Source organism: Phragmites australis, chromosome 5 (genome assembly GCF_958298935.1).
Source record: "Phragmites australis chromosome 5, lpPhrAust1.1, whole genome shotgun sequence".
Classification (NCBI taxonomy): domain Eukaryota; kingdom Viridiplantae; phylum Streptophyta; class Magnoliopsida; order Poales; family Poaceae; genus Phragmites; species Phragmites australis.
The window spans coordinates 23,415,016-23,426,827 of NC_084925.1; the positions used below are offsets into that span (position 1 = coordinate 23,415,016).

At 46.3% G+C, this 11,812-nt stretch overlaps 1 pseudogene; it reads left to right on the plus strand.

Moving 5' to 3' along the window:
• Positions 1 to 5,484: 5,484 nt before the first annotated feature.
• Positions 5,485 to 7,523, plus strand: LOC133917874 (mitogen-activated protein kinase kinase kinase 17-like; annotated as a pseudogene).
• Positions 7,524 to 11,812: the final 4,289 nt, after the last annotated feature.

Here is an 11,812-nt window from a genome sequence, read left to right on the forward strand (position 1 = left end):
GGGTGCAGCAGGGAGGCCCACCGGGCAGCCACCGAGCAACCCCGCGTGCCCGCCCAGTCAGAGCAAGCCTGACACAACAGGGCGTCAGGCGATAAGCCTCGAGCCCAGCGACGATATCCCAAGGCGCGCCGGATGATGCGCGATGGGACCCACCACATTAAATGTCCCCACGCCTCCCTGCCAGGCAGTGGCAGGGACTGACAGCAGGCGTGGGGGGAGTGGTTAGAAGTGACAGGCCACGCTCCCTCTTAAATGCAGCATCGGGCCTCTCACCAACTGACACCTCACTGCTGAGCCTTTGTGGGATCCACCGGCAAGGGGCTTCTCAGGTCCTCGGGGAACTCTGGGTGCTCGGGGACTACTGTTCATAGCCCCGAGCGCCCTCTCGCGGATATGTCTTTTCTCGGTCCTCGAGGAACTCGGGTACTCGGTGACCACTATTCATAGCCCCGAGCACCCTCTCCCGGAACTATGTCTTCTCGGGTCCTCGGGGAACTCGAGTACTCGGGGACCACTGTTCATGGCCTCGAGCATCCTCTTCTGGAATTTGTACTTCTCGGGTCCTCGAGGAACTCGGGTACTCGGGGACCACTGTTCATGGCCCCGAGCGCCCCCTCCCGGAACTTGGTCTTCTCGGACCTCGGGGAGATAGTCCCCGAGGGAAGGCGGCACGTGGCATACTGCTGTCCTGGCCTCGGGACTCGGGGACCCCTGGTTCCCATGTCACCGACAGCAGTCGAGGAAACAATGCCTTTTCTTCGCGTGTGGTCATGCCGACAAGGTTCCTGCGCATGGGACGCAGTGCGTGGTGATCGTGAGAGAGGAGTGATGAAGTAGGGGCGATGTGGATGGTGACTTTGCTAGCAGTATGGTGCGGCAGTGGTAGAGTTAGACGGGCGACGGTGTCGTGGCTAGGTGGCGGGGTCCAGTGGTTGGTGAGCTTGGTACGAGCGTGAGGAAGAAGAAGGAGAGAAGGGATGGGCCGACTGGCGTGAGTGGGCTGGAGGGGAGAGCTGGGCTGTGGGAAAGAAAAAGAAAGAGAGAAGGAGAGTGGGCCAGGGAAAAACGGGTCAAGAGATTAGATTGTGGCCAAGGAGAGGGAGGGGAAGAGAAAAAGGTTTTGAATTGTTTGGATTTGATTTCTTTTCAAAAGATTTTTTATTTCAAATTTTCCTAAAATTTGGGATGTTACATCCTCGTTTGGCTCCCTCATTGGAGACTCATGACTTAGGTAGTACGTCACCTTCTAGTATATGAACTGAATGAATATGAAACTTGAACTCTTTTTGCACTCTTGTAGAATGATGAACTTGTTGTAAAATAGTGTTCTTTGAATGAATGATGAACTTGTTGTAAAATAGTGGTCTTTGAATGAATGATGAATTGTATGTGAAATTGTTGTGAAACATATGTGAATGATAAAATGTATGTGAACCATATGCATTGTGTTCTGTTTTAGAGGGTGTGGCTTGCAATACCTGAGGCTAGCCAGAAATACAAATATTGCATTTTGGGGTGTGCAATTATCACTGCCGATTTGTGCCTCAAACCGGCAACTTGAATCGGCAGTGATAATTCACTATCACTGTGGTTTGAGCCACAAACCAGTAGTGATAACACCATTATCATTGTCAGTTAGAGTCTTAAACCGACAGTGATAACATCACTATCACTACCAACTTGAGCCATAAACCGGTATTGATAAGAGGTGTCACTACTGGTTCTACAACTGACAATGGTAATCCCACATTATCATTGCTGATTGCATAGTGCCTATTCAAACATCGATATTGATGGTGGTTTTGAATCGGTACTAATGGTGGTTTTTGTTGTAGTGTCATGCGGTTTAGCTATAGAGGAATTAGAGATAAACGCAAGGTAGTTGAACCATTTTGCTTTTGTTGGGCCGCAATGATGCCAGTGCCAAAATGCTGGATGTTGTTAGGTAATTTCTGGGTGCATTGCTGTGTGGGAAATACAGAGGAAGAACCTTGTTGATGTTTGAATTGATATAACTAGCTAATTTACGATGTTATGAGACCTTATTAATATATTTGTATTGTACTTTTGACAAATTTTATACTCACATATTGAATTTATGATATTATGAAAATTTGGAGTATCGAATCGGCATAGCCAACGATGCAATCATGGCTACGCTGCTGGGTAATAATGCTAACGATGAAATCGGCATAGCCAACAACAAAATCACACATGAACAGATGTAATAATGCTATGGTCTAAATCTCTTTCATCCAAGTACTCTGTACCAGTAAATACTAGCAGTTTTGAAGATGACATACTAGTTCCCAAAAGCAGTTAGCAACTGACTGTAGTTCAGTTTACTTTGCAGGTTTGACTAATTTAGGACTGCCAACTGGTGAAAGTGAAACAAACACCTACTGCGATGATGTACTATCTCTTCAAGCAAAGAACACCAGATAGGGGAAATAAAAGGAACTTGCAAGACAAGAACACTCTACTCTGCCCCTGCTTGGGAGATAAGAAGGTATTTCGGTTTTTGCATATAGGAACTCGAAACGAAGTCTACATCCACACAGAACAAGGATTTTATTGATGCACAAAACGACTACCTTGTGCTGAGCCTTGTTGATTTAGACAGCACGATGGACTTCCGGTGAGCATGGGTGTCAGACTATCGCCGTCATGCTCACGAGCGCCGTAGATGCCCGGCCACGGAAGAGACCATGATGAGGACCTCCGGAGCGGTGTGCAGCAAGCACGCCGGGAAGGTGCGCTCCAGGCGTGTGACGGTGAACGCGACGAGGAGCTGCGTCGCTCCCACCTGTCGAAAATAGAGAGAGGAAGAAGAAGCCATATCCTCTTGTTCCTAGGGATGGTAATAGATCGGGTCAGAGTCAGTGTAGCAAAACTATATCCGATCCAAAATGATTTCAGGTGTCCGTCGGGTCAGGAGTTATCCACCACCATCAACTCGTCGAGCACAAACGCAACACATTGATGGCATGTGCTCGAGCAGCAGCGCAGGTGGGGGAGGTAGCTGTTGCCTACCGCCACGTAGCCATGGGGCGCCCTCCATGGCTGCTCGGACCCAGTGTGGTTCATGGTGGCCGAGGCGGCTGCTACTTGGAACCGCGCGACACACATCTTGGCGCGAGACCATCTCCACAGAGCGTGACGCAGAGGGGTGGCATGGTGCGGCATGCCGGCGCAGAGGGGCGGTGCAGAGGGACGGCTCGCAGACATGGAGGGGGTGGTGCGCTGGGGCGGTGGGCGGTGGAGGGGCAGCTCGCTGACAGGGAGGGGGTGCAGTGCCGATGGATGGGGTGGCGCACCAGCGGAGGGGTGATGCAAAAGGGCGGTGTGGACAGGGTGCACTGAGGGCGGCGCGGATGGGGTCGCGGAGGGGGATTGGCGATGTTGATGGGGTCGCGAAGGGGGCCCAACGGTGTTCTGGCGCATGGGATTGCAGAGCAGCGGAGAGCGAATGAATAAGGATAAGGTCTAGATCGGCGATGTTCAATGAGGTGCTCATGGGTTAGCCGTCTGTGTGGGCTGAGTGGCTGACGACCAGTTGACAACCAAAGAAGTTGGGCTGTCTCGGGTGCCCACAGGTTACCCACGAGAAAAATATGAAACTCATACCTGCTACAATCAGATACATGATCCACCAAACCCGAGGACAAGATTTAGAACCCAAACCTACGCCCATAGGTGCAAAACCGATAAGTTTAGCTGGTATCCCTAGTTGTCCCCGAGGGGTGCCACCCGGTAAATCCACATGGCCCAATGATCTACAGATGGCAGCAGTCATGGCACCATGCTCGATCAAGAAGGGCGCACATGTGCTAAACTAAGCCACAAGCCTGAACATGCAAACCCATGCGTGTGCACGGCTGTTAATTACTCCTATGCTTATGGGTCGCACGTGTGAATTCGACGAGAAAATGAAGAAGTGACACCCATGTGAATAGAGCATGTCCGTTACGGGACACGTCGCGTCGTTGATGAAAAACAAAACAGGGAGCGGACGATGCTGTTGGTGTCTCGTCGTACGTCGCCACCGGGAGCCCCCTTCCACTCCTCGGCACGTCCAACCATTCGTCGAACTATCACCTCAATTACCGTTTTACCCTTCAAGACGGCAACCTCTTCCTTTGTCTCGAGTTTCATTATTATTTTTTTTCTTTTCAAGTTTCATCAGTGTACAGGCTTCATTTCTGAAGACTTTTCGCTTTTCGTGTAGAAATTAGTCTAGAGAACTTGCCATCATAACACATGTATGAGCTGAGATATACCAATAATGAACTGGTAGGAGAACTGGACAACCAAAAGATGAACATATCTAGCATAGCACTAAAACACTAGCCAGCACCACTGCGCACAGGGCACACGACACAACCAAGCGAAGAACACAGACTCCCCACCACTCAGACAAAGCTTCAAGCTGGGTTACAAGGGTAGACCATGCGGAGGACCACCACTGTGCAAAAGTTTGAGAGAGAAGAATTTAGAATATGAGGCCACACCGATTTCGTAGCCTCTCCGTGCGCCCATGTTGTCCTCATTTTCCGAAACATCTAATATGATGTGTGAGGTGCAGATCCATAATTACAAGATTTACATATTTGCAAACGTATTTTTCGAGCCATCTGATATGATGTGTGCGGTGCAGGTCCATGATTACAATCTTCACATACTTACTGTCGCTGTCATTGGCTGAAAATGACATAGCCATGGTACCTAAAGACAGTAGTTGCACACATACAAGCGTATCAAATAGCTAAAGACTTTGTGAAGCACAAAACTATGATTGGACACCACAAGTATCATGCATTACATAATTTTTCAGTCATCACTATTTATGAGATGTAGCTCAGCGTTAGTTCACCTCACATTAATTTCAGCCTGAAAATGATATGGCCATGGTACCTAAAGACAGTGGTTGCACATATGCAAGCGTACCAGACAGTTGAAGACTTTGTGAAGGACACCACTAGGATTGGACACCACGTGTATCATGCATTACATAATTTTTCAGTCCTCACTCTTTATGAGATGGAGCTCAGGGTTGGTTCACCTCACATTAATTTCAGCCTATACATAATTTGTGCTGTTCTCCCAGACAATGCATGCCTGTGTGATGCTTCTCTTGCCTATATAAGCATGTTGCTGCCTTCATTCCATCGCACCCCTCCACAGGTGCATGCCTTTGTATGTTTGATGTAGTGGGGTTATATGGCCATGTCTTTTCTTGAAACCCTCTAATGACTTGGGGTTATATGGTACAAAAATATCATCATGCAATGACAATTTGTCGATTCTATGACCTCTAGACCCATTTATTACTTTTACTTGTATATATAAATGCACGTTCCCATCGCAAAAAGAATCAGCACGATAGTAGGCAGGCTAAGCTCAATAGGAGTCACAGGGAACAACAAAAAAACCACCACACCACACCACCTCATTGCAAGAAATAGAGGGGAGGGGATGGCGCCAATGGCCGTGACAGGGAGGTGGATGTGGGTGTGGACGCTCGGCCGCGACACATCGAGGGCGGAGGTCTTCTTCGCCGTCGACAAGGCGTTGAGGGAGTTGATCATGATCTAGTCTATCGTGGCAGCACTGAGGAGGGAGCAGCGGGTGATGGCTGGCCTGCGCTCGCCGCACGTCATCCCTTGCATCGGTGGCCGAGGGGGGCCGGGATAGGTCATACCTGCTGTTCCTCTCAGCGTGGCCGCGTTGCCCTCATTTTTTGAGTCGTTTGATGTGATGTGTGCGGTGCAGATTCATGATTACAAGTTATGCATATTTTCAAATGCATTTACTGAGCCGTTTGATATGATATGTGCGGTGCAGATCCATGATTACAATCTCTGCATACTTGCAATCACTGTCATCAGCTGAAAATGACATAACCATGGTGCCTAAAGACAGTGGTTGCACACATGCAAGCGTATCGGATAGCTTAAGACTTTGTGAAGGACAACACTAGGATTGGACACCACATGTATCATGCATTACATAATTTTTCAGTCCTCACTCTTTATGAGATGGAGCTCAGTGTTGGTTCACCTCACATTAATTTCAGCCTGTACATAATTTGTAGTGTTCTCCCTAGCCGTGCATGTCTGCATAATGCTTCTCTCGCCTATATAAGCATGCTGCTACCTTCATTCCATCGCACCCCTCCACAAGTGCTTGCCTCTGTATGTTTGATGTAGTGGGGTTATATGGCCATATCTTTTCTTGAAACCCTCTAATGACTTGGGATTATATGGTACAAAACTATCATCATGCAATGACAGTTTGTTGATTCTATGACCTTTAGACCTATGTATTACTTTTATTTGTATATATAAACATACGTTCCCACCACAGAAAGAATCAACATGATAGTAGGCAGGCTAAGCTCCACACGAGTTACAGGTAACAATAGAAAACCACCACATCACACCACCACATTGCAAGAAACAAATGGGAGGGGATGACACTGACGGTCGTGACAGGGAGGTGGATGAAGGTGTAGACGCTAGGCCACAGCGCATCGGGGGTGGAGGTCTTCCTTGCTACCGATGAGGCATCGAGGGAGCTATTCAAGGTTTCGTCCACCGCAGCGATGGGCATGGTGGCTCTGAGGAGGGAGCAGCGGGTGATGACTGGCCTGTGCTCACCACATGTCATCCCCTGCATCGGTGGCTGAGGGGGCCGGGAAGGGTCATACCAGTTGTTCCTCGAGTTTGCGCCCGATGGGTCGTTCACCGATGAGGTCGTGAGGTGCAGTGGGAGGCTCAAGGAGTGTGCCGCCTGTGGGTACACTGTGAATGTGGCCAGAGGCCTCGCGTAAGTCCACGGGATGGGCTTGTGTATGTGGATGTCAAGGCGAGGAATGTCATCATCGGCATTGACGGCCGGGCTAAGCTCGCAGACTTCAGGTGCTGCACGAGGTGGCTGTTGGTTTCGACTGGCCGATCGGCGGCACGCCAGCGTTCATGGCGCCAGAGGTGACACGCGGGAGTAGCAGGGGCCTTTCGCCGATGTATGAGTGCTGGGATGCACCATCATCGAGATGTCCACCGGCCGCACGCCTTGGAGACATGGATGACATGCTCGCCATGGTGCACCAGATCGTGTACATGGATGCCATGACCGAGGTCCCTTGATGGCTATCCGCGAAGGTCGAGGACTTCTTGGGCATGTGCTTGGTAAGGCGCGCAAGTGATTGGTCCACGGCGATGCAGCTGCTCAAGCACACATTCATTGCCTCCGTCGGGTGCGTCGCGAAGGGCAGATGGGTGTCACCCAAGAGCACGCTAGACACAACATTCTAGGAGTCCGGCACCAACGATGGCATGTGGTCTCAGAGCATGGCCAAGAGGATCAGAGCGTTGGCTTGCCCTGCTTCAGTGTTGCCGGACTGGGACTTCGATGATGGATGGAGCAATGTGATCCCCACGCCAAGTGAAGCATGTGACACATCGGCCGTGCCGGGAGAGGAGATGGCTGGCATTGACGGTGGTGCACAGTCAAAGAAGTGAACGCAGAGTTCGACCCCCTCCACATTGATGCGGGCAGTGTGATCGCGCCCACACTGTAGGAGAAACCAATGCTTCAGTTCTTGATCATATAAGGCATCTATGTGTAAATACAGCCTGTGATGATGAAGTTCCATGCAATTAATAAGTCATCATTTGAAGGGGAAAAACAAACCACTACTGCAAAATAGGTGATCAGTGCCGGTTCAAAAACGTGATCAGTGTCGGTTTATGAACCGACACTGATTAATCGGCACTGATAGTTAGTGACTATAAATGCCAGGTATGGAACCGGCACTGAAAATCACTATCAGTACCAGTTAGTATTACCAGTACCAGTTAGTATTACCAACCGGCACTGATATGAGTGCTATCAGTGCCAGTTGTTTGTTACCAACCAGCACTGATAGGTGTTTTTCGCTTTTTTTTAAAAAACGTGGCGGTTTCCACCAGTACAGTGCCATTTTCAAATTTTGGACGTTGCCAAAAATAGACACGCATACATATCAAGTTTCATCACAGCATATATACACAAGCACATATAAATTTTATTTATAAAATATCAAGTCTCGTCACAATATATATACACCGCATACTTATCAAGTTTCATTACAATAATCTTATGGAGTTTAAGATTTCTTGTGAACCGATGGGTCTGAACTCTACCCTTTTTTATAGGTTTAAGGTAACGAGAAAGACTATCCAATTTCATGGAACTCGCCGGTTGGATTGATGATTTCTTCATTGATAAACCCGACAAGTTGTTCTTGAAGTGCATTGATTTCATGAGGTATGAGACGTTCTTTGGACAGCTTGAGGATCTGCAATTTCAAGAATTGAATAAATCAATACATATGATTTTGGCGTATCGAACCTGAAAATTAGTCATCAATGTGTATACCGCCTACCTCAGGATCTTCCGGCAGGATCGAATCCTCTGTGTTGAAGCTGTGCATGAATTCTATTACATAAAAACCACATAAATTATTGCCCGGACCCTGCTTCCTACAAGGAAAGCCATGTCGGACTGTCCATTCTTTCGTGTATGGCATGTATCTAACGCTCTTCTTCTTGTATTGCGGGTACACTCTGTATGTGTGTGATTATTACCGTAAGTAGACTTAGATTCAATCAAATCAAATATTACAAGAGCAGTAACGAAATTATCGGTTTTTACCTTTGTAGAAAGTCAATGACGGGTTAGTAGGTTTCTTTCGGATTATTTTGTGAGTTGAAAATAAAGATCTTGCTAATATCTGACTGCATGACAAGAAGGATCCAGTGAAAACTATACATAGGTCACTATAGATTAGTTAGTCCTAATTTCTAACGATGTATTGCTCAAAAAGAGTAGAAACACGTACCCCCAGTGGTAGGGTAAAAGTATGTATTTCTTCAATTGTAGCTCCAGAAGACACTTCAATACATAGTCCTCGGTTTTCTTTAGGTCGGTAGATTTCATCATTGTCGGGTTGACAAGATATGGGTCGATGAATCCCACATGCATGATGCACTCCTTCCTACATCTTTGTACCTCCATTCTACACAAGGAATAAGTTAAGAGATTCAATACAATGATACAGAAATGTATATTGTGAATTATACGTATACGACACTTACAGAGTCCAACAACTCATGATAGACACGTCGAGGGTATCATGCTGGTATAGTCGATATATTTCCTCAAAGAATATAAAAATACCATCGTCCCCGTGGAGGAGATCTTGTTCCTTAACTCTGGCCTTGAAACTTTTCCTACCCTCCTTCGACTCATTCAAGTGGTCATAAGACCCTGCAGGCTCAAAGACGTCTGTGGCATCATGCACCTAATCGTCCACCCGCTTTTGTAGCTTCGCGGTAAATGTGGCCTCATGCTGTAGACCGAATCCCTACCTCGTTAGCTTGAAAACAGAAATATTGTTTAATCATATTTATGTAAAGGAATACTAATCGAATTGTAGAGCAAAATACAACTTATTTATGAACGGCCCTTGGCATATGGTGCCCCCTCAGCAAAGGGAACTCCTAGGACACCCCAAACTGCCGGAGAACATAGTCGAGGCTATATGGCTCGACATGGATGTCGAACACGAGGTTCCTTCTCATCAACTAGAAGGTATTGTCTACGCTACAAAGTGAGCTAAGCCCGAACAGGGCACGAGCCCCGATATTGGCGGTTGTGTACAATGTCTAGCACACGCGGTCTTCCATCAGCTGGTCGATCTGACCCATCATAACCTCAAGGGCACCAAACTCCCATGACAAATTATGGCCATCGTTCACCGTTAAACTCTCCATGAAAAAGTCACCCCATTGATCAGGTACATCCTTCTCTTTGTCTCACTCAACACCATCAACAAATGTGAGGAACTCTTTGTTATCTAACTACCTTTGCTCCACAACCTCTTCATCTTTCTCGCCCTGATCAATGGCCAACGGTGAGGGAAATTATTCGTCATCTGAGTCTTATGCCGCAGCCTCCATCACAAACTCAGGAGCCACATTTTTTGTTCGGTTATTGCAATGATTTCTTCCATCTCCATGGGGACACTTGACTCGCCTTCTCCAGAACAAATCATAGTACCTTACACGAGCATGACATGCCAAAAACTCCATTCCAACCCCAACCTCACAAATTGCCTCCACTGCTTTGAATTTTCAAGCTCCCGTAATTAGGGATGGCAACGGGTCAGGTCAAGTCGGGTCGGATACGGGTTCAGCTAAAACCTGCCCGCCATGAATCCCGAAAATTAAAACCCAACCCATACCCGAATTACTAATCGGGTTGAAAAGTACCCCCGCACTCGAACTCGACGGGGACCTGAATCCCGATGGGACCCATCGGGTCTTACCAACATTGCAATAGAGGGTGAGAAGAGGTGGAGAGTACCTAGCAGAGCGGTGGGGAGATTGAGGCGTAGACGGCCAGGCGTGAAGGGGCGGCGAAGTCGGTGTGGAGGGGCGGCGACGCCAGGCGCGGAATGCCAGCGTGGATGTTGAGAGCTGAGTGGGGCGACACGACATCTGTGACTGGTGGTGGTGAGCTGGGGAATTGGCCTGATTGAATGGGAATCTGAGCTATGGCTTCTAGAGTCAGGTTGGGCCTTTGAGACGTTGGGTTAGTGGGTCATGTAACTTTGGGTACCCATGAGTCAGCCATGGGAAAAATTTAAACCCACGCTCGCACCTACTATAAATCAGGTATCCAACCCGCTAGACCTATAGGGGGGATTTAGAACAAGAACCCGTACCCACCAGGTGCAAAACCTGTGGGGACCCAAGCCCATAGGTTTGACTGGCATCCCTACGTCTAATTCCCACTTCCACCCAGTAGCATACCACTTAGGAAATATAGCCCTAACCTACAACCGCTGCTCCAATGAACTAATGTGCAACATATAATGTAACATCCATATCACTTGACTGCGCTGTAGTTCACCAGGATTATTTAGACCAACCTCCAACCTAAGAAATTGCTTAAATCTACCCCACTATTAGATTGCATAACATATCCTTCTTCGTAATTCACACTAAATATCACATCTCTTTACATCCCTGATCGAAAATCATTTTATTGTCCGTTAATTTGTTGCAATTCAAAATTTATTTCTAAATCATGCAAAACTTGTTCCTAAATTACGCTATAGTTATTCATAAAATTATTTATAAACTTCCTAAAATCCATCCTAAAATGTCTAAATAATATCCTAAATCATGCTAAATTTATTTTTAAATCATGCTATAATTTCTACAACTGTACCAAAATTTGTATACTATTTTAAAATTATTCATGCTATAGTTATTAATAAAATTATTTATAAACTTCCTAATATCAATTCTAGATACCTAAATAATATCTTAAATCATATTAAATGTATTCATAAATCACACTATAATTTCGACAACCATACTAAATTTTCTATAATATTCTAAAATTATTTATAAATTTTACAAAATTTCTAAAATATTTCCTAAATCATGCTAATTTTCTACATTTTCTAAATATATTTTTTACATCACGCTAAATCTCTACAACTAAACTAAATTCTAAATCTATTTTTACGACAAGCTATAATTTCTACAACTAAACTAAATTTCCTAAATTAATTTTTCTAAACTATTTTCTAACTCCATTTTTTCAACATGATATAATTTCTATAACTAAACTATGTTAAAATTACATCTAAAATTTTTAAACTATCCTACACTATTTATACGAACAAGAAAAAAAATTACCTTCCAATGACATATGCTTCTCCTTCCACCTCCTCTTATCTCCTCTCCTCTTCCTC